The 27,002-nt window shown below is 48.0% G+C and overlaps 7 non-coding genes across 7 annotated transcripts; 1 reads left to right on the forward strand and 6 right to left on the reverse strand.

Moving 5' to 3' along the window:
- Positions 1–7,709: 7,709 nt before the first annotated feature.
- LOC148664867 (U7 small nuclear RNA) lies at positions 7,710–7,767 on the reverse strand. The gene has a single exon (XR_015938897.1). It is a non-coding gene; the product is annotated as a U7 small nuclear RNA (small nuclear RNA).
- A 6,375-nt stretch (positions 7,768–14,142) lies between these two features.
- On the reverse strand, positions 14,143–14,215 carry trnav-cac (transfer RNA valine (anticodon CAC)). Its single transcript has one exon. It is a non-coding gene; the product is annotated as a tRNA-Val (tRNA).
- A 1,340-nt stretch (positions 14,216–15,555) lies between these two features.
- trnav-aac (transfer RNA valine (anticodon AAC)) lies at positions 15,556–15,628 on the reverse strand. The gene has a single exon. It is a non-coding gene; the product is annotated as a tRNA-Val (tRNA).
- Positions 15,629–15,737: 109 nt separating this feature from the next.
- On the reverse strand, positions 15,738–15,810 carry trnaf-gaa (transfer RNA phenylalanine (anticodon GAA)). Its single transcript has one exon. It is a non-coding gene; the product is annotated as a tRNA-Phe (tRNA).
- A 1,712-nt stretch (positions 15,811–17,522) lies between these two features.
- trnav-cac (transfer RNA valine (anticodon CAC)) lies at positions 17,523–17,595 on the reverse strand. Its single transcript has one exon. It is a non-coding gene; the product is annotated as a tRNA-Val (tRNA).
- A 694-nt stretch (positions 17,596–18,289) lies between these two features.
- trnah-gug (transfer RNA histidin (anticodon GUG)) lies at positions 18,290–18,361 on the forward strand. The gene has a single exon. It is a non-coding gene; the product is annotated as a tRNA-His (tRNA).
- Positions 18,362–18,935: 574 nt separating this feature from the next.
- Positions 18,936–19,008, reverse strand: trnav-aac (transfer RNA valine (anticodon AAC)). Its single transcript has one exon. It is a non-coding gene; the product is annotated as a tRNA-Val (tRNA).
- Between the last annotated feature and the right edge of the window lie 7,994 nt (positions 19,009–27,002).

Raw genomic sequence — 27,002 nt, forward strand, 5'->3', positions numbered from 1 at the left:
GGAAGATAACTACCAAAACATTACGTGTGAAACGACAGGACAGAACTTTGAAGCCACAAAGAAACAAAGGTATGAAATATTGCCTCGTCATGGGGGGTTGATAATTGTAATAAGTGTTCCTAATTTTCGTAAAGAAATGTATACTATGGGAGTCACACGTGAGATTTAGTGTATATACGTTTCATATTGTGCATATATACGGGGTTAAAAAGTGGAATGAGTATGATTATAAACTCGGGTGTCCTATAATCAGATCATTTTTGAACAAGCTTTGATTAGACAGGTGAAAAACAACATCATAATATATTCTCACGTCTGAATATCAGCTTCTCCCCTCTGGCCAACATTTCAGGGCTCCCAGGTGTAGATCCGAAATTGAAACAAATATTCATTTGTTACCCAGTTAAACAGTTAATAGAAGTGAGTGACCAGGGTAAATAAAGGTGGGTCAGTGTAAACTGTTTATTCTGGACCAGACTTTGTCATGTGTGATGTGTCATGACTTCTTATATTAAGTTTTATCTTTATATTTAGTTATACATGTGTAATAGATGCGATGTGTGTCCATAAAAAGGTTTCTCCAGGGGAAAATCAAGTTGGTTTTAAAACCGTGTTTCCTTTGTAGGGTACGTTTGCATTCCAAGTGTGGGGTTTTTGCCTTTTTATCATATTTTGGATGTGAATCCGTGGTATTTTTGCAGAGACAAGTTGCCTTTCTTATACGCGGAGGGATCTGCTCGTGAGATGTCCACCCGGTCCATTTCTGAGCTCAGTATAAGGTGTAGAAAGCATGACTGTCATCATAACCCGCCTCTCACCCAGGTGTGGAATAATGTTGTGACTATTGCTTCAGCAATAACATGCTGATTGCATGTTTCTAGATGGGTATAACAGAGATCTCAACTACTGAGGGGCTGAGCTATATAATTGCTAACACTTATATAGCGCTTTTCTGGACACCCCACTCAATGCGCTGCACAGGGAATGGGGTATCCCTCTACCGCCACCAATGTACAGCCCCCACCTGGATGATGCGACGGCAGCCATAGTGCGCCAGAACGCTCCCCACACACCAGCTCTCAGTGGGGTGGAGAGCAGAGGGATGAAGCCAGTTCAGAGAGGGGGGTTATTAGGAGGCCATGATTGGTAAGGGCCAATGGGAAATTTGGCCAGGACGCCTGGGTTACACCCCTACTCTTTTCGAGAGACGCCCCGGGATTTTTAATGACCACAGAGAGTCAGGACCTCGGTTTTACGTCTCATCCGAAGGACAGCGCCTGTTTACAGTATAGTGTCCCCCGTCACTATACTGGGGTATCAGACCGCAGGGTGAGCGCCCCCCTGCTGTCCCACTAACACCTCTTCCACCTCTTAGTAGCCAATGAAAAATGGTAGCTTCCTCAGAGACACCGCAGTAAGACAGGAGTTTGTGATGAAAGTTCGAGAGGGATGGCCACATCCTAGTTCGGTCAGACTCGGCTGTCGATATTTTAGCAATCACTCCTGACTCCTCTCCTGAAACACTGTCAATACTGCACGTGATCCCCCTCTCTCCCTCGCGTCCCTCTCCCACCCCGTCTCCACCTGTGTAGCTGCCCCCCCTGGTCACTCCTCCTCGCTGTGCAGGGGGGGTCCCGGCCTCCTCGTCCTCTGGCCAGGAGCCCTCAGCCAAGCGGGTTCAGCCAGATCATCACTCCATGATCCTTTCAGTATGCTAAATTCCTGGTGTTGTTTTTTTTCTCCCCAGAAAACTGACTGTCCGCCCCACCTCTGCGCTAAGTGGACGATGAAGTCAGGTTCCAGTGTGCCTGGTGTTTACAGGTAATACTTCAGACTGGTCGGCCTCACCTCAGGGTGTCTGGGCGTTTGATATTATACAGTTGCAATGCTGAGGCCTGTGACTGTGATGCTGTAAGGCTACAGGAGTCTCTCTGGAGATCCTGAGTGATTTCCGGCGTTCGTGCGGAAACACAGCCCCACCCTCCCGCAGTGTCCAGTCCGCAGAATTTCCTGGAGACGTGGTCTCGCCGATGGGCGACCCCGCCAGCGAGAGACTAGCTGAGGCACAATGTTCTGTACGGTTCAGTTAATTAGACGCGCACAGATGTTGAGCTCATCGTCCTTTTAATTGTGCCATCTATGCTAACTGTAGCAGAGATCGAACTATCAAGGTGACAGATCAATAATTTTAAATTAAATAGATGCATGATATTGCTAGCGCTGATGCAAGAGGCAAGTCAGAGGAACTGAACACAGAATGGATAGGAGTCGCAGTGAGTGAGAGAGGAATGAGCTAATTTATTTAAGAGGATTAAAACACTGAAGAACAGGAGACACAGTGAGAGAGAGGAGATCACAGGAAATACATCAGTAACAAACATACTAACACACAGGACAGGAGACACAGTGAGAGAGAGAGGAGATCACAGAGAATCCCTCAGTAACAAACCCACAGGACAGGAGACACAGCGAGAGAGAGGAGATCACAGAGAATCCCTCAGTAACAAACCCACAGGACAGGAGACACAGCGAGAGAGAGGAGATCACAGGAAATACCTCAGTTTTAAGTGCAGACAACCGGACAGGAGACAGAGTGAGGAAGAGTAAATGAAACACAGTAGGATTGATAGGAGACGGGTTATGAAGAGATGGGACACACAGAGATGGAGAGAAGGGAGGCGACAGTTGAACTCGCTGGCTGAGTTAATTGACGCTGCTGTTTCTTTGGCAGATGAAGTCGGGGTCCAGAGTTTCGCTGACATGGCAGAACCGTCCCAGCTCGGTCTCCTCCCATTCCTGCAGGTCAGTGCCCCTTCAGTCAGACCCTGTGTTCGGGGAGACACACAGGGAAGTCGCACACTGTGACAAAAGGCTCCAGAGACATCGCCGAACCACAGAATAGCTCCAGAGCATTTGTGCACCTTTTGGAATTCTTCACGTATAGTGAAAGGTGAAAATAAAACCAAGAATGGGTGACGCGTCTTTACACAGAGGCGGGTGGGGAACAAGCTGCCCAGCCTTGTTGTTGATGCCGATACCCTGGCTTCTCTCCAGATACAGGTGGATTAAATCATGGGTCCAATTAATCACTAACTACCAGACAGGCTTGAAAAACCAAATGGCGTTCTCTCGTTTTTAACCTTTCTTCAATTTTTAGAAAACCTGCACGCAGAAAATAAATAATTTGCATTTTTTTACTACTTCCAATGGTCAGGTCTGTGGGTATTTAAATCTGACTAGAATGTGTATTGTTCAAAATCTCTTGTTCACTATCAGTGTTGTTGTTTTTAGTGTCCTTCTCATTACTCCTGTGGGTTCTATACTGTGGTAAAGAGTTAAAAAAGTCCTCACTTTGTGCTGCTCTCGGTTTGTTGACGGTGGCGTACTCCACATCACTGTTGGGTAGTGTGATGTCTGTAGAGAACAGGATACAGGTCAATACTTATGTTTACTTATACTTTACAGGATAAGACTTACATTAACACCATACTAAACAACAGTGCTCACTGTTCACACATTTGTATTGACACTGTACAGACAACAGGACTCACTGTTCACACGCGTATTGACACTGTACTGAACAACAGGACTCACTGTTCACACACGTATTGACACTGTTCAGACGACAGGACTCACTGTTCACGCTTGTATTCACGCTGTACACAACAGCAGGACTCACTATTATTACAAATGTTCACACTTGTGTTTAAACTGGACAGAGCAGCAAGAAGTTATCATGATGTTTTATTTCTGCTAGTTTAATAGATAGAAGTAAAAGATCCTCACTTTGTGCGGCTCGGGGTTTGTTGACTGTGGAGTATTCAACAGCAGTATCTGTCTGTGTTAATTCTGCAAAGAATAAAACACGTGTTCTCACCTGTAACACTGTGCAGAGCAAGAGGGAATTCAATGAGTTAACACTGTACAGAACCGGACTCACTGTTCACACTCGTATTGACACTGTACAGAACCGGACTCACTGTTCACACTCGTATTGACACTGTACTGAACAACAGGACTCACTGTTCACACTCATATTGACACTGTACTGAACAACAGGACTTGCTGTTCACACTCGTATTGACACTATACTGAACAACAGGACTCACCGTTCACACTTCTATTAATACTTTTTTGATCAACAGGACTCAGTGTTCACACTCATGTCGACACTTATCACACTCGTATTGACACTGTACTGACCAACAGGACTCATTGTTCACACTCGTATTGACACTATACTGAACAACAGGACTCACTGTTCACACTTATATTGATACTTTTTTGATCAACGGGACTCACTGTTCACACTCGTGTCGACACTGTTCACACTCGTATTGACACTGTACTGACCAACAGGACTCACTGTTCACACTCGTATTGACACTGTACTGAACAACAGGACTCGTGTTGACACTGTTCACACTCGAATCGACGCTGCTCACACTCGTGTCGACACTTGACACTCGTATCCAGTAAGCCTTTGCTACCATTATCAAACACAGAAATCGTTATAATTTAATTTTAAAAACATGGCTAAGCATGGGTTTAAAGTATATTCAACAGTGCAGGTGCATTCAAAGAAATAGAGTTTCCCAAGCCCTCGGAAAGAATTACCATTTCCAAAGATGTCTAGTCTCAAGCATTAACATCCAAAGTACCTGTCTTAGCTGGGGCAGGAAGTTTGCCAAGCCACCTGAAAGAATTACCATTTCAAAAGATGTCTGTTGTAAGCCAGGTTCAATCATTACCATCCAAAGTACCGGTCTTCCCTTGGGGCAAGAGGGTTTCCTGTGTGTCTAGGATGTGTACTTCCCTTAAATAAAGGATGAATATGGGTACCATAGGTATTAAATCTCTCAAAGCTCAGAGTTAAACTAAAAAACCCTTGGTGAGTGTGTTATAACATGGATGGGTATTTATAGTCCAGTGCCTCCTATTTTACTAGAGATTCTGTTTGGGATTCAGAACTCGGGATCAAAATACTCCTAGGTACAGAGTAATTTTCACACCTTCCTGCTACCATGATCAGAGCAGTATTAGATTAAATTTGTCATTTATTGAAAGCCCAGTTTTTAACAATCATTTTCATTTGAACTTACTTTTTTTAAAAAAGGATCTGAGGTTCACTTCTTGAATTAAATCTTTTGACAAGAGGTAAGACTTCTATTTTACATTTAAACCCATGTTTAGCTGTGTTTTTTAGATTTAACTGAACCAATTTCTGTGTGTGATAATGTCCTTGAATTCTGACAACATCACACTAAATTACATGATATAAAACAGCTAATGTTTCTAGAGATAAAGTTTCTGGGATGCTTCTAATTACTTTGCATTACCAGGGACAGTTTAATTAACCTTGTACAGTACTGAAAGACCAAAATGCTTTTTTTAAAAGTTATTTAACATTTTATAGAACTTTGTCTACTATGGCAACATGATGAGCTTGGCCACTTATCTTAGGATAAAGATAGGATAAAGGTTTATCTTTTGCACCTACCTGCCCCCCAGGGAAGGCCAATGCTTTCTACGTTGATGGTTCCCTACAGTAGACTGTACCTTATCTTCAAAGGTAATGTATATTGACCCAAATCAGTTTTGGAATCCAATCTACTGACGAGATGGAGCACATCCTTTTTTCAGTATTTTAGCATCATATGTTTAGTATATTTAGTCCCTAATGCTGAAAGAAATGATCATAGAACATTTGGACACTTTGTGGGCATGAAATACAAAGAAAATCATGTTCTATGGTACAAGATAAATACAAAACTTAAGCTTTTATTTTAATTAGATTTGTTGTTAAAGCATAAGCAATGATTTATTACATTAATATATGTGAAAATAACATTTTAGCATCATACGTTTAGTATATTTAGTCCCTAATGCTGAAAGAAATGATCATTTGTTTAACACGCACGGGTCTGTCTCAAAGGATGCAGTGCTCCTGAAAGGGCTCTCAAACCCTGCATTTCAGATGCCTAGCTGTATCCCTCACATGTGGCACCTCAGAATGACTTCTAACCTTACCTGTGGTGTCTTCAGTCCCTATTGCTCAATGCATGGTGTACGTACTACATACATGTGTCTTGAGAATGAGGAATGGGCCCCTGAGACAGTCATTTGCCTGTTTCACAAATGATCATATTTTACTAGAGATTCTGTTTGGGATTCAGATGTGCATTCGGATTTATTGGTACATGCCCAGGGCAGTAAGCAGTCTGAGGATTTATTTCCAGACAGCATAGAGCAGTGAAGCAGTGAAGTAGTGCATAAAGCATAAGCAATCATTTATTACATTAATATATGTGAAAATAACATTTTAGCATCATACGTTTAGTATATTTAGTCCCTAATGCCAAGGACTCCAGCAGTCTTACAACCACTGCCCTGTTTGCCTCGCCAGACACGATCTCTATTCTGTTGTAATCCACGATGTTCTTCAGGTGATTTATCATGTCCTTCCTCGCCTGTTGAGAGGCCATCCTGATCTCTTCTGCCGTGGCGTGCTTCATACACGCCCTCTTCAAGTGAGCAGGAAGCTGATCAAAAGTATTCAGGCACATCTTGCACACCAGGGGAATCCTCGTGGGTTTCTTTTGAAAATAAATAATACCATCTGTGTATAGAAACAAGCTAAGACTGATTTCTTAAATTATCCTTAATTTTCTCTCTCATAGTTTGAGCATAATGATTTTATTGTATTTATATAAGAATTGCTCATTGCTCCAAAATAAATAATGGTTTCATAAAAAAGTGAACACTTACTTGGTCTCAGTCACAGACTTTCCAATAGAAGCCATTGTGGAGTTCAGCAACTGCAGGTCCTAGAAGTGGGGAAGGAATTTTAAAAGAGAAATTGAATTACAAAACAGAAGGAATGGCTGAGGGATCACTGAAATATATATATATACAAATTCCAAAGACTGAGTCGATATCTCCTTTAGGTGAGGACAGACTGGATCAAACAAAAACAACATTTGAAGTGAATTGCAAATGTATTGAGTTGTGATGCAACTGTAACTTGAACCTAACATGACTGGGGCGTGCATTTTTGAAATTGCATTTTCACAGCTGAAATACAAAATGAAGCTGATCGCAGTCCAAACTCAAGGTATTGTTGTAAAACTAAATATTCAACATGTTTCTACCTGTCCCTTTTCAGCTCACTCAGAAGTCCACAGCCTGCAGCCTGGTGCCTCTCTGTCTCTCCCCCTCCACTGGAGTGATCCAGCTCAGCTCTCTGAGGTTTGGTAGATACATCTTCTTCATGAGTAATGTAGGATCAACTTCTTCAGGCTTGAGGAAGGGCTTGCATTTCGGCAGTAGTAACTGACTGAGTAGTGACTTCTAGGACCTGGTCTTATCAGGTTGCTTTGCCACGTTTGTCTGTTTGTCTCTTAACACACCAAAGGGTTTCAGTTTGAAAGCGGGCGAAAACAAGTGATCACTTTTTGCACATTTGTCACTGCTGAGGTTGCTTTATGGGTCTATTTTCTATACTGTGCTGATCAATTGGAAATCAAATGGCAAAAAAGACCCGTTCCCACACCTAAGGTCAAATATTAGGAATCAAAACTGCTCGAGTGTATGGAAGCACACAGCTTTATTAAGATTTCCAAGTGCAAGATCTTTTTATTCCTAAAAGACCCTATTTATGTTGTATGAGAAATATTAATATTAATACAGAATCTTTTTTCACCAAATAAATGGGCTTCCTGACTTCAGAAAGCCTTCTAGACAAATACTAAAAGAGCAAAAATTCCATTTGGTAAATGAAATGAAAACACATACCCTACCAAACCTTGAGTACAGGCCATTCAGGGTGATAATACAAAACCATTTATAATTCAACAAATAAAACCTGTCAACTGCTAATCACCACTTATCATAAAAAAAATAAGTAGCAATACACAGTATGGGACTCTTGGGTGCAAGTTAAATCCATGCAAGAAGGGGGTGTAGTGTTATATTTCCAAATCAGATATGCAAATGAGAGATCTGGCCCAGCCAATCTCAAAGCTCCCTTGGTCTGGAATGGAGCTGCTCCCCTCTTCTAGTTATTCACACTGGAGTTAGGTTACATATTAGCACATTTCATCTAACAGTTGCTCCAGAAACAAAAACGTAAACAAATGACCTGGACTGTGACCACACCTATTAGAATGTAGTTCAACAGATAACTTGTAAACCTTGTCATAAGATTTTTTTGTTGTACAAAATATACTTTATTCCACAAAAAAAAAAACATCTCAAAAGGAACATCTCACACATATTAACACTCCATGTAATAAAAAACAACGGCGGAACGGAGATTGATTGTCCGTTATCAATCTTTGCGCGTGGGGGCGGATTTGCGCAATTAAGAGAGTCCCTCCAAATCTACCACTTGCTATTGTCCTTTAATCTCTGTATAGGGCCCAAAGTCCATTCCAGCGCTCCCTCGCCGTGGGGAAACCCCATTTGGCGACGTGGTGCTTCGTCCTCCTCCTGAGGTCCACCAGGATCCTCTTCTCCAGCTCCCTCGCCCCCCACTTTATGTTGTGCCGATGAGAGTGTTCCTCGCCTTCCACAGTCCTTGTTTTGTGAGGGACAGTAGCAGCCCCCACAGGTCCTGTGTCCCCTTGTCCAGTCTGGTGGGTGCCAGCCCCCAGCAGAATGTACTGGTAATTGAGCACTGCATCCTTTCCCAGGAGTTGCATAATGTTGTCCATTCTGCCCCACACCGCCTTGGCGAACAGGCAGCTCCAGAACACGTGCTCCTGAGTCTCCTCGACAAAACACGTGTCCCGGGGGCAATGCGGATTCCTGGTTAGCGAGTGTCTGTAGAGGACCTCTCTGGTAGCCAGTCTCTTGTGTACAGCCATCCAGTTGAGGTCCTTCAGTTGGTTGTCAAGTTCTTTGGGCTGTGTCCTTTCCAAGACTTGTCTGGGAACCTGCAGCCTTTCGTCAGCGACCAAATTCCCCCTCACCTCTTTGTACAGGGCTCTGTGGTTGGTGCAGAGCTCTGGCTGTCTCGTGGCCTCGTACCTCCTGCTCCACTTGACAGCGTGGGTGTAGAACTTCGGTCGCCTCTCTGCTTTGGGCCCAGTGTTTGACCACTGGACCAAGTGCCTCATCAGGACGGAGAGCCACAGCCTGACAAAGTACTGGTACTTGTGGCCAATGGGCTCCTGCAGCGCCCGACAGAGGTTGCAGTAGAAGATGCAGTCGAGTTTCAGGGGGAAATGTGGGACATCTCGAACCCCTTCCTCGACTGGCTGACACATCCGGTTTCTCGTGATGTACTCGTACTTGCCGCCCCAGACGAAGCTGAAGATCATCCCTTGCAGCGCTCGTCTGAGTCTGGCCGGCAGCGGGTACACCACCGCCAGGTAAACCAAAGCCGGCAGGATGTCTGCTTTCAACACCATCACTTTCCCTGTGTAGGACAGCGACCGCGTTTTCCACAGACCCAGCTTCGCGTTCACCTTGGCGATCCTCTTGGTCCAGTTGTTGGTCTCGTTGTCCTGGCTCTGGAAGGAAACCCCCAGTATTTTGAGGGGCTCCGTGCAGAACTCAAGACCCTCCGGCGCCGTCGTCCTGTGCTTCCAGGGCTTGAAGAACTTCAGTTTGCTCTTTGGCGGTTGAGCTTCGACCCCGAGGCTCTGAAGTATTTCTCCATGACCTGCAGGGCCCTCCTCAACCCCCTGTCCAACCTCAGGAACAGCGTCGTGTCGTCGGCGTACTGGGAGATCTTCAGGGTTTCCCCCGCCCCTCCCGGTATCTCCAGGCCATCGATGACAGGGTCCCGTCTCACTGTCTCTGCTAAGGGCTCTTGAAGAGCAGGGAGATGATGCCCTCCCTCATGGTGTCTCCGAGTTTCCCCCGGCGGAAGATCTCCTGCTCCCCTTCCACCAGATCTGCCGCCAGGGTGTCCCAGAAGCAGGTGTAGAATTCCTTGGGGAGTCTGTCCGGCCCCGGCACCTTGCCATTCTCCATGGACAAGAGCGCCTCCTTCAGCTCCTCGGCCGTGATCGGACCCTCCAAGTCCTCCCTCACCTCCTCTTGTACTCGTGCCGTCAGCCCCTCCAGAAAAGCATCGCCTGCCTCCACCTCCGTCTGCTTTTCTGAAAAGAGCTCCGTGTAGAAAGCGGTGGCCGCCTCTACTTTGTCGCTCTCGTCCAGCACTTCCTCTCCATCTCCCCGTCTCAGGCCCTGGATCACCCTCTTTTTCTGGGCTCCCCGGACCTGGTTGAAGAAATAGGAGGAACAGGTTTCATTATTTTCATAATGCTCCCTTTGTGCCTTGACCAGGAAAGCCTTGGCTTTCTCGGTGTGCAGTTTGCGGAGCCTCTCCTTCAGGTCCCGTGCCTGGGCTGAATTGAAGGCTCCTCCCCCGTTAACCGAGCTGTACTCCTCCTCGAGTTGCCTCTGGAGTCGTGCAGCTTCCTTCCTCTCCCTGGCCGCCTTCCGTCTGCAGTACGTCTGCGCCAGGGTTCGGGTCCTGTCCTTCACCGACTCCCACCATTCCACCACGGAGCTGTAGCCGTCTCTCAGGTCGACCCAGCTCGCGTAGTCTTTCCGCAACAGTGCCCTGAAGTCGTCTTCCTCCAGTATCTCCCGGTTCAGCTTCCAGTACCCACGACCGAATCCCGGCAGGTTGGTGTTAGCCACCACCGTCAAGCGCTCGTGGCTGGAATACCACTCCGGGGACACCGTCGCCGATTCCAGGGAGCAGGTCGTGTGCAGAAAGATGTAGTCCAGGCGGCTGCACACTCCCCGGGAGTTTTTCCATGTCGTTCCGGCGTCGTTAGGGCGGCACTGTCTGAAACCGTCTACCAGGGAGAACTGCTTGAGTAGCGACTCCAGCTCTGCCGAGCTAGCGTTGCTCCCCTTCTCCCGGTCAATGTTGAAGTCCCCGCCAAGCACCACCTGTCTGTTGGTGGTGCAGCAGCTGGCCAGGTCAGCAAACACTTTCTTCCGGATAGAGGGTTCCGTCGGAGCATAGACGTTAATCGCTCTCAACTTCTGCCCCCTCCAGTCGATGTCTGCGACCAGGATCCGGCCCTGCACCACCGAGAAGGAGGAAACCAGCGTCATCTCTGGGTTTCCGAGGAGGATTCCCACTCCGGAAGAGTGGACCCCTCCTACGCTCCAGCATGATTCTCCCTTCGTCCATTCCCTGGTGAATGTCAGCTTGTCGCTTTCATCCTTCAGGTGGACCTCCTGTAAGAAACAAACTGAGAAAGACTTTGAGGCCAGATCATGAAAGACTCCCCGTCTTTTCACCGGGTCTCTTAGCCCTCTCACGTTAGTTGTTAGAAAGGTAAGTTTCACAATCATGATTAAACAAGTGAAAGTTGAACCTCCTCTCTTTGTGCTTACAGTGGAAAACTTGGGAGTCTACATCTGGGCACTGTTTAGCCTAGATGTAACTACTCTCGTTCGGGTCCTGGGGGGAATATGCTGGGCTCCCTCCAGGTCTCGCTGGGGACTGAAAGGTAAACATGCTGGACAGGTCCAGCCCTACCATCAGTCCCGGCTCCAGGGCGGCTTCAAAGTAATCCTCATCTTCCTCGAGGATACTCTCTGCCACCGCTTCGGGAAGGCTTTTTTCTTCCCTTTCTCCAGGAGTTTTGGGGACCTCCTGTTGTCCCTGGGCCTCGGGGGAGGGGGTTACCTCTTCCTGGGCTGCCTCCTCTGGTTGTTCCTGGGCCTCGGGGGAAGAAAGTTCCGTTTCCTCTAGGACGAGGAAACGGTTCTCCCTTACCACTCTTTTCTTTTGTCCTTCCGAAGGTGGATCCGTCCTGCATCTCTTCTCCCGCTTTCTCTTTCCCTTCTTGCTGGGAGTTATTAGGGCCCTTCCTCCGGTCAGCCATTTTGTCCGTTGTCCTGGCGGCCATCTTGTGGCACTGGTGCGGCTGGGGGTGTGGCCTCGGCAGTTTCGGTTCTCTGCGGGGGAGGTGCGGGTTCTTTGTTCTCACCTCTCTCCCTTTGTCTTGAGACTGGTTTCTGCCGGCCGGCTTCCACCACCTGCGCAAACGAAGGTTTGCTTACCTTGCATTGGTGAAGGAGGTGTCCCTCGGCGCCGCATCCGTCGCACTTTTTGGCAACAAGTAAGGGTTGTATGTGAGGACTGTGATGGTCCTCTGGTTTGTCTTCCTCATAGGCTCCGGCCTGAAATCTGAGAAACGGGGGTGCTTACCTTTTTCTCTGATCATTTTCGTTGCCTTTTCATATGAGGCGACCGTGGCCATGTAGGCCTCCATGTATCTCTCTGCCTTGTTGTCTTGCAGGCAGTAGAGATCTCCGGCCACCAACTGCAGGATCCCTCTCAGGAAGGTAATGAAAAAGGATTTCGCAGTTGGCATCGCCTCTGTTTTCTTGGTCCAGTGGAACCGGATCAGTGTCTTCTTGTCTGCCATCTGGAAAGGAGAAAAAAGAAAAAAGGAGAGAAAGAGAGAGAGCAAGGTCCTGTGGAGAGGAGGGTTTAGCTGCTCAAGGAGCAGCGAGTGAGCCCTGGACTTTGTCCTTGTGTGCAAAGCCCAGCTAGGTGCAGGCGCAGGAGGAGAGAGACAGAGGGAGCGGATAGTGCTTCCGAGTCTCGAGGAAGAAAGTAAGCACCGCGGGCAGGCCACGAGTACCTACTCCCAGCCAAGAGACCAAGGAGGCAGAGAGACAGAGAGGGAGCAGATAGCGCTTCCGAGTCTCGAGGAAGAAAGCAAGCACCGCGGGCAGGCCACGAGTACCTACTCCAAGCCAAGAGGCCAAGGAGGTGGAGCAAGAGAAAGGGAGCGGATAGCGCTTCTGAGTCTCGAGGAAGAAAGCAAGCACCGCGGGCAGGCCACGAGTACTTACTCCCAGCCAAGAGGCCAAGGAGGCGGAGCAAGAGAAAGGGGGAGGGGAGAGGAGAGAGCAGAGAGAGAGAACGTTGCTGCCGGATCCCACCCAGCTCAGCTGCTGCTTGGCCTTAACCCCCTAGGCTCAACCTAGGGCGATACCAGCTCAAGCACTCTTCAGGATCTTCGATCGCCTTCTAGAACTTTGGAAAGACAAGAACTGCGGGTATGCCACTTGAACTTGATCTTAGCCAAAAGGCTGATAAAATCGGATTCCAGCTCACTGGCCCTGCAAAACTTAGTTCAAGACTTTAAACTCTCAGACACATATAGATGTATATATCCCACAACAGCAGGATATACATGGTCAGGGAGGAATAGCAGCTCCAGAATTGACTATTGCTTTGTCTCAGAGAGAGTGAAAGTTGTTGGGGTCACTCTTCAGCCTGTCTTCTTCTCAGATCATCAGGCTTTAGGGTGTAGAGTGGAACTCCAGGGCGGGACTGTCTTTGGCCCAGGCCTCTGGAAACTCAACACAAAGCTGCTAGAGAACGAGGGGGTAATATCCCGCTACAAAGAGAAACTATCACAGTGGCTGTCCTTGCAGTGTCTGTACGGGTCAGTAGGAGAGTGGTGGGAGGAGGTGAAGGTTAGGACAAAGGCCTTTTTCATGGCTGAGGGAAGGAAGGCTGCTGCCAGACGGAGAGGAGTGCTAGCCAGGAAACAGAGGCAGCTGCAGCGTCTCTACACGATGCTGCACAGTGGCTTTGATGTGCTCGAGGATATCACCCTTTTAAAAAAAAACATCCGGAGCATAGTCGAAGAAAGCAGTCGAGGAGTGCTGTTAAGAAGCAGAGTGCAGTTCTTGGAAGAAATTGAGAAGTGTACTCGCTTCTTTTTCAGGAAAGTGGTAGGCTCCAAGTCTGTCATGGAAAGTGTAGTTGATGAGGAGGGAAGAGAGAGTACAGAGCTGAGTGCTATCCTCTCCTGCATCGAGGCCTTCTTGTCACAGACAACCAAAGGGACTAACCGTGGGGAGCAGAAGTGCGGAAAAAGACCCATATGCGTAGCGGCGAGACGGGAAAAAGGCCCGGGCTCATTAGTGCAAAGAGTTCAGGAATGCCGTATAGAAACCTGTGCCCTCAGGGAGCGGACGTGGAGCGCCCTGGTGCTAGGCGGGTCTCAGGACATCCGAACGTCAGTGCTGAGCGAGGACACTGTGCAGATCCCGCCACACTAAGAGGTGGGTCCAGTGGGTCTGTTCGATCACAGCGCTAGGCGAATCCCCAATCCCCTTTTGTGCCTGGCGACAAAAGATGTCTGTTTCCGCCCGGTTTCGAACCGAGGACCTTTCGCGTGTGAGGCGAACGTGATAACCACTACACTACGGAAACGGTGGTAAGACGTGCCCAGCGGCCCAGCCCTGAGCTTCGCCAATGCGATTCAGCTGCTTCCAGTGCCTTTATTGGAGTGCGCTGATGGACCGTGCTCTCTCTCCAGAGACCAGCACGCCTGTCATGGACGGAGCAGGAAAGGCGGCGCCACATTCTACAGCCCTCTCCACGCAATCGACGAAATCGGGCTACTGAAGTGGAGAAAATCGCCTCTCCAGAAAGTGCAAATATCATCTTGGAGACTATAAATCCTATTGCCGAAGGTCAGCCCTGTCTACCAGAGTAACCCTCCCACAGCGATGATCAGCTCGTCTCACACGCGAGGAGTTTCGGTTGGAAACAAGCGCCCCCTCTTCTCGCACGTTTTGCACGTTCGAGTAGTTTTAATGCGGCTCTTTCGTACACGGTGCTGATCTTTTGGAAAGCAGGAGGCAAAACCGAGTCGAACCGCCTGGGTGAAAACCAGGAACCCTAACCGCTAGACTATATGGCAGCGAACAACCATGCTGTTCCCGGCATCATGCAAGCAAACTACATAACTATGAGAAAACACGCAAGAGAGTTGTCACTCAGAGTGTCGAAGGGTCGATGTATAATGGGGCTCAGTTGAAATGCAACGTCAGGACTTTTCCGAATTATGTCACACGAAGAGAGCACAGCCCTTTCCGCCCTGCCGCGTGTGTCTCGGTAGCTCGCTGTGATCGTATAGTGGTCAGTACCTTGCGTTGTGGCCGCAACAACCCCGGTTCGAATCCGGGTCACGGCAGAATAGGGGCGTCTGCTTTTACTACTCGCACGAATGAAGGCAAAAAAAAGCCAATCGACGTGAACGAACGGCGCTTTACAGAGGAGTACTGCCTGACTGGATCGTTGATGAACGACAGAGGCCACTCCGACCTCTTCTCGGTTTTCTTCAATGACTTACTAAGGATCTTCTTCACATTCGCCCATGCAGGGGAAGCCAGTTACACCAAAGCAAACGCAGGAAAGTGCATTTCAAGCAGAGACCAGGAGGGACTTGTTTACACCGAGAGTGGGCGGAGAATGGAACAATGCGCCCAGCCCTGTTGCTGGAGCCGATTCTTGATGAGCTCTTGGGCTCACTAAGAGGCCCCCGCTGGATGCTAATCTTTCTGTTGTTCTTGCAGGTCCTGCGCTGCTTTTGAGCCGACAGAGCTCGACCTGGTCTGTCGGCACAGCCCAATTGCAAATGATCGGCTCCGCGTACAGAAGGAACGTGCGTTTGGTACAAGAGTGCACGAAGGCACCGGAAATACATTGGGAACAAATGACCGGTCGCTCAAGACCTCTGTGAAGTACAGGAGCGTGCAAAATGAGGCTGTTTCCGCCCGGTCTCGAACCGGGGACCTTTCGCGTGTTAGGCGAACGTGATAGCCGCTACACTACGGAAACCTGTAGGGACTGCTGCTGGTGTCTCGCTTGCGTTTCGGGCTGAGAAAGGGACGCGTCACTTTAGGCAGGTGGCGCTGGAGAGAGGAACAAAGGGCGCGATGAAACAAAATGCCGAAACCCGGGATCGAACCAGGGACCTTTAGATCTTCAGTCTAACGCTCTCCCAACTGAGCTATTTCGGCAGTACGCAAAGCCCACAGCCACCTGCTCCAGCCTTCCTGTGTTGTGGCATGAGCGCACCAAGAGTAGCGGGAGAGTGTTGCAGGAATGTCACTCAGAAGGAAAGCCACCCAGCTGCGCCCTCTGAGCTCTGTCCAGCGCATCTTCCTCGCATGGACTCCTGCCTGCGACGGGCAGGAAACAATTAGCAAGAACAGAACGACACGCCATGGGTGTCTCATGACCGCACCTTAGGTTGTGACACGTGCAGGTGTGAGGGGTTGCCGGGCTACTTTGGAGCAGAGCTTGGGCGGAGGGGGGGCGGGAAAGCAGACAAAGAGGTGACACCTCAAGGCCTGCACGATCACAGCTCTCCGCCGCCCCAGGCTTCCGCTCGATAAGCTACTGGACACACCCGCCCCTCCTCACACAGACCGTGGAAAAGCCCCCGAGTGGGAGGGCTCTCTCTTCCTCCCAGGAGCTCTTGGACACGACGCCCAGACAGGGCGCGGGGAGCCGCCGCCTGCAAACACGGCTCCAGGCAGGACTCCACTCCGCAGGAGCCGCAGAGGAGATGAGGGCAGCTTAGCTCCTGTGCAGAGACCTGAGCTGTTGTTGCTGTGGATGCTGTCTTTTCTGCACTCGGGGTAGGAGTGAATGTTGAGTTGCCCTTAGAAATGAAGCAGAGCACTTCAACGGCACGGGTGTGTGTGTGTGTGCGCCCTGGTGATTCTGGGAGACAGATCGAATCTGGGCTAAAAGAGAGGGGGCTTAGCCCTCTTCCATTTGCTAGTTCAAAGTTGTACAACCCCTTTGTATCTGCTAGGCGGCGCAGTCGTCGTGCACAAAGAACACTTTGAAAAGCGTCAAAGGCAAGTCATTCCGAGTTGGTCGTTTGTGTTTTCCGTTCAGACGCGAAATGCTGACATGATCTCTCGGCTCCTCGGTTGTCATTTCTGCTCCGTAAAGGGATCACAGCACGCGTTGGCTTCCAGCATGCTGGGTCGGGACACGATGCCGGGGGTTGGAGAGAGCGATGTCTTCCTCGTTAGTATAGTGGCAAGTATCCCCACCTGTCACGCGGGAGACCGGGGTTCGATTCCCCGACGGGGAGTAGCTTTTCTTTCCCCTCCTTAGAGAAATGACTGCCTTTCACTTCTCTGTTTTCTTTCACAGCGTCGTGCACCTTTTCATTGCTCTCGCTTTCAGAGCCTCCACACGGCAGTCGACTCGACATCAGGAAGCACATTGAAGTGAAAGCAGGAAGCGCTGCGACATGCACTGTGCAGATCCCGCCACACTAAGAGGTGAGTGGGTCTGTTCGATGCACAAAGAACGCTTTGAGAAGCGTCAAAGGCAAGTCATTCCGAGTTGGTCGTTTGTGTTTTCCGTTCAGACGCGAAATGCTGAAATGATCTCTCGGCTCCTCGGTTGTCATTTCTGCTCCGTAAAGGAATCACAGCACGCGTCGGCTTTCAGCACGGTGGGTCGGGACACGATGCCGGGGGTCGGAGAGAGCGATGTCTTCCTCGTTAGTATAGGACCTGTCACCTGTCCCCACCTGTCACGCGGGAGACTGGGGTGCATCAGGACGCGCCTTGAAGTGAAAGCAGGATGCGCTGTGACATGCACTGTGCAGATCCCGCCACACTAAGAGGTGGGTCCAGTGGGTCTGTTCGATCACAGCGCTAGGCGAATCCCCAATCCCCTTTTGTGCCTGGCGACAAAAGATGTCTGTTTCCGCCCGGTTTCGAACCGGGGACCTTTCGCGTGTGAGGCGAACGTGATAACCACTACACTACGGAAACGGTGGTAAGACGTGCCCAGCGGCCCAGCCCTGAGCTTCGCCAATGCGATTCAGCTGCTTCCAGTGCCTTTATTGGAGTGCGCTGATGGACCGTGCTCTCTCTCCAGAGACCAGCACGCCTGTCATGGACAGAGCAGGAAAGGCGGCGCCACATTCTACAGCCCTCTCCACGCAATCGACGAAATCGGGCTACTGAAGTGGAGAAAATCGCCTCTCCAGAAAGTGCAAATATCATCTTGGAGACTATAAATCCTATTGCCGAAGGTCAGCCCTGTCTACCAGAGTAACCCTCCCACAGCGATGATCAGCTCGTCTCACACGCGAGAAGTTTCGGTTGGAAACAAGCGCCCCCTCTTCTCGCACGTTTTGCACGTTCGAGTAGTTTTAATGCGGCTCTTTCGTACACGGTGCTGATCTTTTGGAAAGCAGGAGGCAAAACCGAGTCGAACCGCCTGGGTGAAAACCAGGAACCCTAACCGCTAGACTATATGGCAGCGAACAACCATGCTGTTCCCGGCATCATGCGAGCAAACTACATAAATATGAGAAAACACGCAAGAGAGTTGTCACTCAGAGTGTCGAAGGGTCGATGTATACTGGGGCTCAGTTGAAATGCAACGTCAGGACTTTTCCGAATTATGTCACACGAAGAGAGCACAGCCCTTTCCGCCCTGCCGTGTGTGTCTCGGTAACTCGCTGTGATCGTATAGTGGTCAGTACTTTGCGTTGTGGCCGCAACAACCCCGGTTCGAATCCGGGTCACGGCAGAATAGGGGCGTCTGCTTTTACTACTCGCACGAATGAAGGCAAAAAAAAGCCAATCGACGTGAACGAACGGCGCTTTACAGAGGAGTACTGCCTGACTGGATCGTTGATGAACGACAGAGGCCACTCCGACCTCTTCTCGGTTTTCTTCAATGACTTACTAAGGATCTTCTTCACATTCGCCCATGCAGGGGAAGCCAGTTACACCAAAGCAAACGCAGGAAAGTGCATTTCAAGCAGAGACCAGGAGGGACTTGTTTACACCGAGAGTGGGCGGAGAATGGAACAATGCGCCCAGCCCTGTTGCTGGAGCCGATTCTTGATGAGCTCTTGGGCTCACTAAGAGGCCCCCGCTGGATGCTAATCTTTCTGTTGTTCTTGCAGGTCCTGCGCTGCTTTTGAGCCGACAGAGCTCGACCTGGTCTGTCGGCACAGCCTAATTGCAAATGATCGGCTCCGCGTACAGAAGGAACGTGTGTTTGGTACAAGAGTGCACGAAGGCACCGGAAATACATTGGGAACAAATGACCGGTCGCTCAAGACCTCTGTGAAGTACAGGAGCGTGCAAAACGAGGCTGTTTCCGCCCGGTCTCGAACCGGGGACCTTTCGCGTGTTAGGCGAACGTGATAGCCGCTACACTACGGAAACCTGCAGGGACCGCTGCTGGTGTCTCGCTTGCGTTTCGGGCTGAGAAAGGGACGCGTCACTTTAGGCAGGGGGCGCTGGAGAGAGGAACAAAGGGCGCGATGAAACAAAATGCCGAAACCCGGGATCTTTAGATCTTCAGTCTAACGCTCTCCCAACTGAGCTATTTCGGCGGTGCGCAAAGCCCACAGCCACCTGCTCCAGCCTTCCTGTGTTGTGGCATGAGCGCACCAAGAGTAGCGGGAGAGTGTTGCAGGAACGTCACTCAGAAGGAAAGCCACCCAGCTGCGCCCTCTGAGCTCTGTCCAGCGCATCTTCCTCGCATGGACTCCTGCCTGCGACGGGCAGGAAACAATTAGCAAGAACAGAACGACACCCCATGGGTGTCTCATGACCGCACCTTAGGTTGTGACACGTGCAGGTGTGAGGGGTTGCCGGGCTACTTTGGAGCAGAGCTTGGGCGGAGGGGGGGCGGGAAAGCAGACAAAGAGGTGACACCTCAAGGTCTGCACGATCACAGCTCTCCGCCGCCCCAGGCTTCCGCTCGATAAGCTACTGGACACACCCGCCCCTCCTCACACAGACCGTGGAAAAGCCCCCGAGTGGGAGGGCTCTCTCTTCCTCCCAGGAGCTCTTGGACACGACGCACAGACTGGGCGCGGGGAGCCGCAGCCTGCAAACACGGCTCCAGGCAGGACTCCACTCCGCAGGAGCCGCAGAGCAGAGGAGATGAGGGCAGCTTAGCTCCTGTGCAGAGACCTGAGCTGTTGTTGCTGTGGATGCTGTCTTTTCTGCACTCGGGGTAGGACATCAGGAAGCACATTGAAGCGCTGCGACATGCACTGTACAGATCCCGCCACTACTGGGCCCGATTTCCCCGGATCGAAACCGGGCGGAAACAGGCCCGTTTCGTTTGTTGCCACGCACACTGTTTAGGGATTCGCCTAGCGCTGTGATCGAACAGACCCACTCACCTCTTAGTGTGGCGGGTCTGCACAGTGGATGTCGCAGCGCATCCTGCTTTCACTTCAATGCATGTCCTGATGAACCCTGGTCTCCCGGGTGACAGGTGGGGATACTTGCCACTATACTAACGAGGAAGACATCGCTCTCTGCTTAGTGTGCAAAACACTTACTTGCAGCATTGTGGGTGCTGTGGTTTAAATGCTATTGGGTTGTGAACAGAATACCCCTATCCCAGTACATTGTGCCACATTAAATAAACACACGAGAAAAAGAGATTCAGAACGCAAAGCTGTGTCAGTGTTCTGTGTAAAAAATCGGTTTGAACATCATGGGAGCTGTGTTTAATAAGCTGCTGAGTAAAGAATATTTTAATCTTCTTGCTGTCAGTAGTATTTTGCATATAGTTGACTCTTACCTGAATGAAAACAGGACGTAAAGGAAGGGTTTCAGAATTCAGACAAAGCTTTATTCCCGTGCTTACAGTCTGGGTAATTGGAGACTGCACAGTTATGCTTCCTATGGTCATATACGGGTTTTTCGCATGAAGCCGTATTGAACAGTATTTCTCGCGTTGTGAACTTGTGTATACAGCGGTCCCCCGGGTTCCAGTTAGTGCGTAATTACTCATCGATGAAAAACCGGAGGTTTAAAAAAAGATAATTAGCTCACTGATACTTTGATGTAGAGGCTGTGGAAATATCCACGTCGTGGTCTTTAAAATGCATTTGGTTTGAAGGCGTTCTGTGCTTCCGTTGCGAAGATATGGACAAAAGAATATTCGTGCTTGGTCCAAAAAAATGTAATATAAACGAAAAAGTAAAGGCTGAGAAAGCATTCACAATGTATTTTATGCACAAAGCAAGTATTCTCGCGATTCTAAGAGGTTTCGTGTAAACGCTACAGGCGTGCCAAAATCGTTTTCGAACTTCAAGCTAACTTTACCCCGGTCTGGTACCATAGGTCACGTACAGTAGCTTAAAATCCCAATCATGTTTTTTTTCCTATCTTGTGGTACATAACGTACCATTTCGGACTATCACAAAGGGCTTGATTTCGTTAAATGCATGTATTCATTTCCTTTCTGGAAAACTTGTATTTCAAGAAATTCACACAGCTTGCGAGAAATTAAATTCAATTCTTGATTATCAGTGCAGAAGAAATATTGCCAGCTGGCAAAAAAATATTTTTTTTTAACCGGAAAGTTGTGATGTGAGACACGAATCCACCATTCCGTCTGTGTGGCGCATTCGGTTGTTAACTGAAAAGTCGGTGGTTTGAGTCCACCAAAGGACGGGTTTCTGTTGCGATGTAAACATTGTCTTCGCAAAGGTCGATTGGATTTCTCAGCGAAACCTTTACCATTTTAATATTTGCAGGAAATGCGAGTGCTTAACACGTGTCAGAATCACCGGGAAATGTCCAGTTACTGTATGCCCAACATCGCAACTCCCCAGAAAACCATATTCACCCAAGAAAAGAGTTGAAGGATCTGATGAGGTTAGTTATGAAAGTTATGAAAGGAAGTTGATGTGGAGCTGTTAGCCGTAAAAACTCCTTAATGTCCTTAATGTCTTTGATGTCATCAGCGATAAACTGCATTCAGCAAAGATAAAAAGAAAATTATCTTTGCTTACTGCCCTGTCTTTCGGACACCTGAAGAAGGCTCCACAGCCGAAACATTGTGATTCTTTTCTTCTCTTTTCAGCTGGAATAGTCCTTTACTTGTTCCTTTGCAGCCTACGCATGCTGACGCAGCTACCCACCCGATATCTAACATTCTATAATCACAACTATGAATGTCCACTTTGGGTATTTTTTCCATGATTATTTATTATTATTATTTATTCTGTCATTGAAGCATATTTTATGTCATACTGAAGTGTCATAATAACTGAAAAAATATTTTTTTTCATTTAGAAAGTAAGAAAATGATAAATCACTAGGAATTGCATTTAGCCTGTTCTGATCTAGATTTTCTATATACTTTAACATGCCATGTTCACAATGTCACAACTCATAAATGAAACAGTGAAGTGTTGTAATTACAAATGTACATAGTGCCGGGACATTGAGATGTTTTGGTAATGAGTAAGGAGGGACATGCAATGTTCACAGGGTCAAATTTATAAAACGCTACAGTAAAATTTCTTGTATTTCGGGATTATGAGAGCCTGTTACATTGTGTCTCACACCTCAGTGTCAGAATTTTGAGACATTTTTATAACCAGGGGTAGGTTCATAGCAATAAGCAGAAAGTGCGATCATCCTTTGCTCATCCTCGGTTAACCATATATTCTCATATGCCATGTTCTGAATGTCCCATTTAAAACTGCTATATTAAAATTAAGACTTTTTATGATCAGAAGGCAAGGTTGTGGTAAATATGCATAAAGTGAAAGTGAACTTATGTTTTGCCTTTGTCTTGTTATTGTGAGTTTTGAAAATTGGTTTTCAATTTTCTGAAATGTGTTTCACACAAAAATGCAATTTGGATAGTCACTACTTATATATTCCCCTTTACTGAGGATATGTACAGTAATCCATCCCGATTAGTACTTTTAAAAATTACTTTAGAGAGCCATCAGAAAGGGAATGAAAACTTGCATTAAACAAAATCAAGCTGCATGTAATCATCCATAGTGATACATTTTGTAAGACAAGACAGGAAGAAAGACACTGCTGGGATTTGAGCGCAGAATCTCCTGTTTAATAGGAAAACACTTTAACCAAATCAGCCAAGATGCTGTCAGAGTATTAACATCATGTCTGCATCAGTGATTACAGCTGACTATCGCTGGAGGACAGTGAAGTCAGCCTGCATAATGAGGGGGAAGAGACTGACCTCTGTGATGCACTATAGAGTTACACTAACCTTCTATCCAACTGTTCTATGCTGCATTCTATCCTAGTGGTAAATATTGGTTTCCGTGCGTGTAATATTGTGAGAATGTGTAGAATGTTGTGATCCTTTTCCCCCAGTGTCACCCAAATTGATACACTGTGCTTTGGCAATTCTTCAGGCGATATTGTTTAGAGGAGCTCAGTTGAATTAGTTTGCGTATATAAAGTATTTATTTTCCCTTTAATCCTTTAAAACATATTACATTTTCAAAACATTGTATCTTTCTTTCTACTAATTGTAGCGGCAATGCTTGTTAATAAGACAGAATTAAGTGTTGCTGTGCTTTCCCAAATGAGGCCCCATCTCTCTCTTCATCTCTGTGGTGCAGCCACAGAGAAGCTATTCAGGCAGGCTGATTTAAAGATGTTTTCTTTTGATAAGGGACAGCTCCCAAATGGGGATGCATTTAGCTAAGCCTGGCTATCATGATCAATGGGCATCCATTGGCACCTATCTGTCTAGGGAGTGCCAGATGGACATCTGGACTGCATTCCTAAGTGTCAGGAGTAAGTGACTCATATCTCACCTTGATCAACCAATCAGGGACTGGTAGGGCAGAGTAACCCACGTGGGTCTCTGATGCCCATGAAACTTTCATCCAATGAACGAGCTGAAGTTCCTCCAGGTAAAAACAGGCAACACAGAGCTCCAAGACTATTCTAAAGGGAATTCAAAGGAGAATTCCAGGGCTGTGAGATAATTCCAGGGCGGGACGGCCCAGGAGCAGAAAGGCTCCCAAGGGCAGAACATTCTCGCAGCGCGCCTCCTGACCATCCTGAGACTCAGCCTGGACCACCACGGAACGGCCAGTGTGTCCAAGTGCCAGAACTTTCCTTTGTTCTAAGAGTCGAGAGCGGAGGTTGCCAGAGAGTAACCAGAGGATCCACCCGAGGTTAGCACCAGCAGCAGGCCTGGTGAAAAGGTCAGAACTGTGGACAGCTGAATTACTATTCAGAACTAGCGCTTCATCAGGAACGAACTGGTCTTCTTCCTGACCTGCTGGGACTCACAGTCATCTTTTCTCCTGTGCACAAACTTCGCTAGTTTCAGCCCAAACTAACTAGCCAGTATTCAGAGAGCATCAGCAGCGCACCGTCACAAGCCGCACAGCACAGCCTGGCACGGAGCCAGAGAGTGTGGATTGGACAGCAACAAGCCTGCAACTGTTTCTTTGTGCCCGCAGGAGATCTGAATCCCCAGAGATCGGAAGAGTATTCAACTTCACTGCATTACTGCTCCAGAATTCTATTGTTATCCCAACCAGTTGATATCAATGTAATTCCTAAGAGTTATGTACTTGTTTTGAGTATCTAATGCAGAAGTTGTAACCAAGTTAAATTACGAAACGGTCTAAATGAATGATATACCGAACGTATGTCCTCTTGATATGTGTAACTCTTTGTAACTGAATGAATATATATCTTTTGTATTCTGATAACCCTTGGGATAAGATCTGTTTGGTTTACATGCATATTATATATATTAATGAATGTATCCTCGTGTATTAGTACCTGTGTGTGCGTTGTTTGAGTTATCTCGCATGGTTGGATTCTGAGACCATTAAAAGAATCAATTTTGTGATTAACTGCCACAATTAATAATTGTCCCAGTAAATGCACAAACCCCTACAGAACTGGTGCCTCGTGAGAGCACACTACAACAGTGTGTGATCTCCTGTCCCAGCCTGAGGAGCAGACACCGAACCTGTCTCTCAATAATAATAATACAGTGTGTGATCTCCTCTCCCAGCATGAGGGACAGACAGTGACCCTGTCTCTCAATAATAATAATACAGTGTGTGATCTCCTGTCCCAGCCTGAGGAGCAGACAGCGAGCCTGTTTCTCAATAATAATAGAACAGTGTGTGATCTCCAGTTCCAGCCTGAGGAACAAACAGTGAGCCTGTCTCTCAATAATAATAATAAAGTGTGTGATCTCCTGTCCCAGCCTGGGGAACACTGAGCCTGTCTCTCAATAATAATAGTACAGTGTGTGATCTCCTGTCCCAGCCTGAGGAACAGACAGCGAGCCTGTCTCTCAATAATAATAATAATACAGTGTGTGACCTCCTGTCCCAGCTTGGGGAACAGGGAGCCAGACTCTCAATAATAATAACAGTGAGGAACAGTGAGTTTATCTGTCAATAATAATAATACAATGTGATCTCCTGTCCCAGCCTGAGGAACAGTGAGCTTGTCTCTCAATAATAATAATACAGTGTGTGATCTCCTGTCCCAGCCTGAGGAACAGACAGTGAACCTGTCTCTCAATAATAATAATACAGTGTGTGATCTCCTGTCCCAGCCTGGGGAACAGACAGTAAACCTATCTCTCAATAATAATAATCCAGTGTGGAATGTCCTGTCCCAGTCTGGGGAACAAACAGTGAGCATGTCTCTCACTAATAATAGAACAGTGTGTGATCTCCAGTCCCAGCCTGAGGAAAAGTGAGCTTGTCTCTCAATAATACAAATACAGTGTGTGATCTCGTGTCCCAGTCTGAGGAACAGACAGTGAGCCTGTATCTCAGTAATAATAATAATACAGTGTGTTACCTCCTGTCCCAGCCTGAGGAAGAGACAGTGAGCCTGCCTCTCAATATTAATAATACAGTGTGTGATCTCCTGTCCCAGCCTGGGGAACAGAGAGTAAACCTATCTCTCAATAATAATAATCCAGTGTGTGAGCTCCTTTCTTAGCCTGAGGAACAGACAGTGATCCTGTCTCTCAATAATAATAATCCAGTGTGGGATGTCCTGTCCCAGTCTGAGGAACAAAAAGTGTGCTTGTCTCTCAATAATAATAGATCAGTGTGTGATCTCCTGACCCAGCCTGGGGGGCACGGAGGCTGTCTCTCAATAATAATAATACAGTGTGTCATCTCCTGTTCCAGCCTGAGGAACAGTGAGCTTGTCTCTCAAAAATAATAATACAATGTGATCTCCTGCCCCAGCCTGAAGAACAGACAGTGAGCCTGTCTCTCAGAAATAATAATACAGTGTGTGATCTCCTGTCCCAGCCTGAGGAACAGACGGTGAACCTGTCTCTCAATAATAATAATACAGCGTGAGACCTCCTTTCCCAGCCTAAGGAAGAGACAGTGAGCCTGTCTCTCAATAATAATGATACAGTGTGGGATCTCCTGCCCCAGCCTGGGGAACAGACAGTGATCCTGTCTCTCAATAATAATACTCCAGTGTGGAATGTCCTATCCCAGTGTAGCGGCAATGCTTGTTAATAAGACAGAATTAAGTGTTTCAGTGCTTTCCCAAATGAGGCCTCATCTCTCTGTTCATCTCTGTGGTGCAGCCACAGAGAAACTATTCATGCAGGCTGATTTAAAGATGTTTTCTTTTGATAAGGGACAGCTCCCAAGGGGGGGTGCACTTAGCTAAGCCTGGCTATCATGATCAATAGGCATCCATTGGCGCCTATCTGTCTAGGGAGTGCCAGATGGACATCTGGATTGCATTCCTAAGTGTCAGGAGTAAGTGACTCATATCTCACCTTGATCAACCAATCAGGGACTGGTAGGGCCGAGTAACCCACGTGGGACTCTGATGCCCATGGAACTTTCAGCCAATCAACGAGCTGAAGTTCTTCCAGGTAAAAACAGGCAACACAGAGAGCCTTAAGTGTAGAATTCTGTGGACTTTTCTAAAGGGAATTCAAAGGAGAATTCCAGGGCAGGACGGCCCAGGAGCAGAAGGCTCCCAAGGGCAGGACATTCTCGCAGCGCGCCTCCTGACCATCCTGAGACTCAGCCCGGACAACCACGGAACGGCCAGTGTGTCCGAGTGCCAGAACTTTCCTTTGTTCTAAGAGTCGAGAGCGGAGGTTGCCAGAGAGTAACCAGAGGATCCACCCGAGGTTAGCACCAGCAGCAGGCCTGGTGAAAAGGTCAGAACTGTGGACAGCTGAATTACTATTCAGAACTAGCGCTTCATCAGGAACGAACTGGTCTTCTTCCTGACCTGCTGGGACTCACAGTCATCTTTTCTCCTGTGCACAAACTTCGCTAATTTCAGCCAAAACTAACTAGCCAGTATTCAGAGAGCATCAGCAGCGCACCGTCACAAGCCGCACAGCACAGCCTGGCACCGAGCCAGAGAGCGCAGATTGGACAGCA

This window comes from Lepisosteus platostomus, chromosome 5 (assembly GCF_059453375.1).
Source record: "Lepisosteus platostomus isolate fLepPlt1 chromosome 5, fLepPlt1.hap1, whole genome shotgun sequence".
In the NCBI taxonomy this organism is placed as follows: domain Eukaryota; kingdom Metazoa; phylum Chordata; class Actinopteri; order Semionotiformes; family Lepisosteidae; genus Lepisosteus; species Lepisosteus platostomus.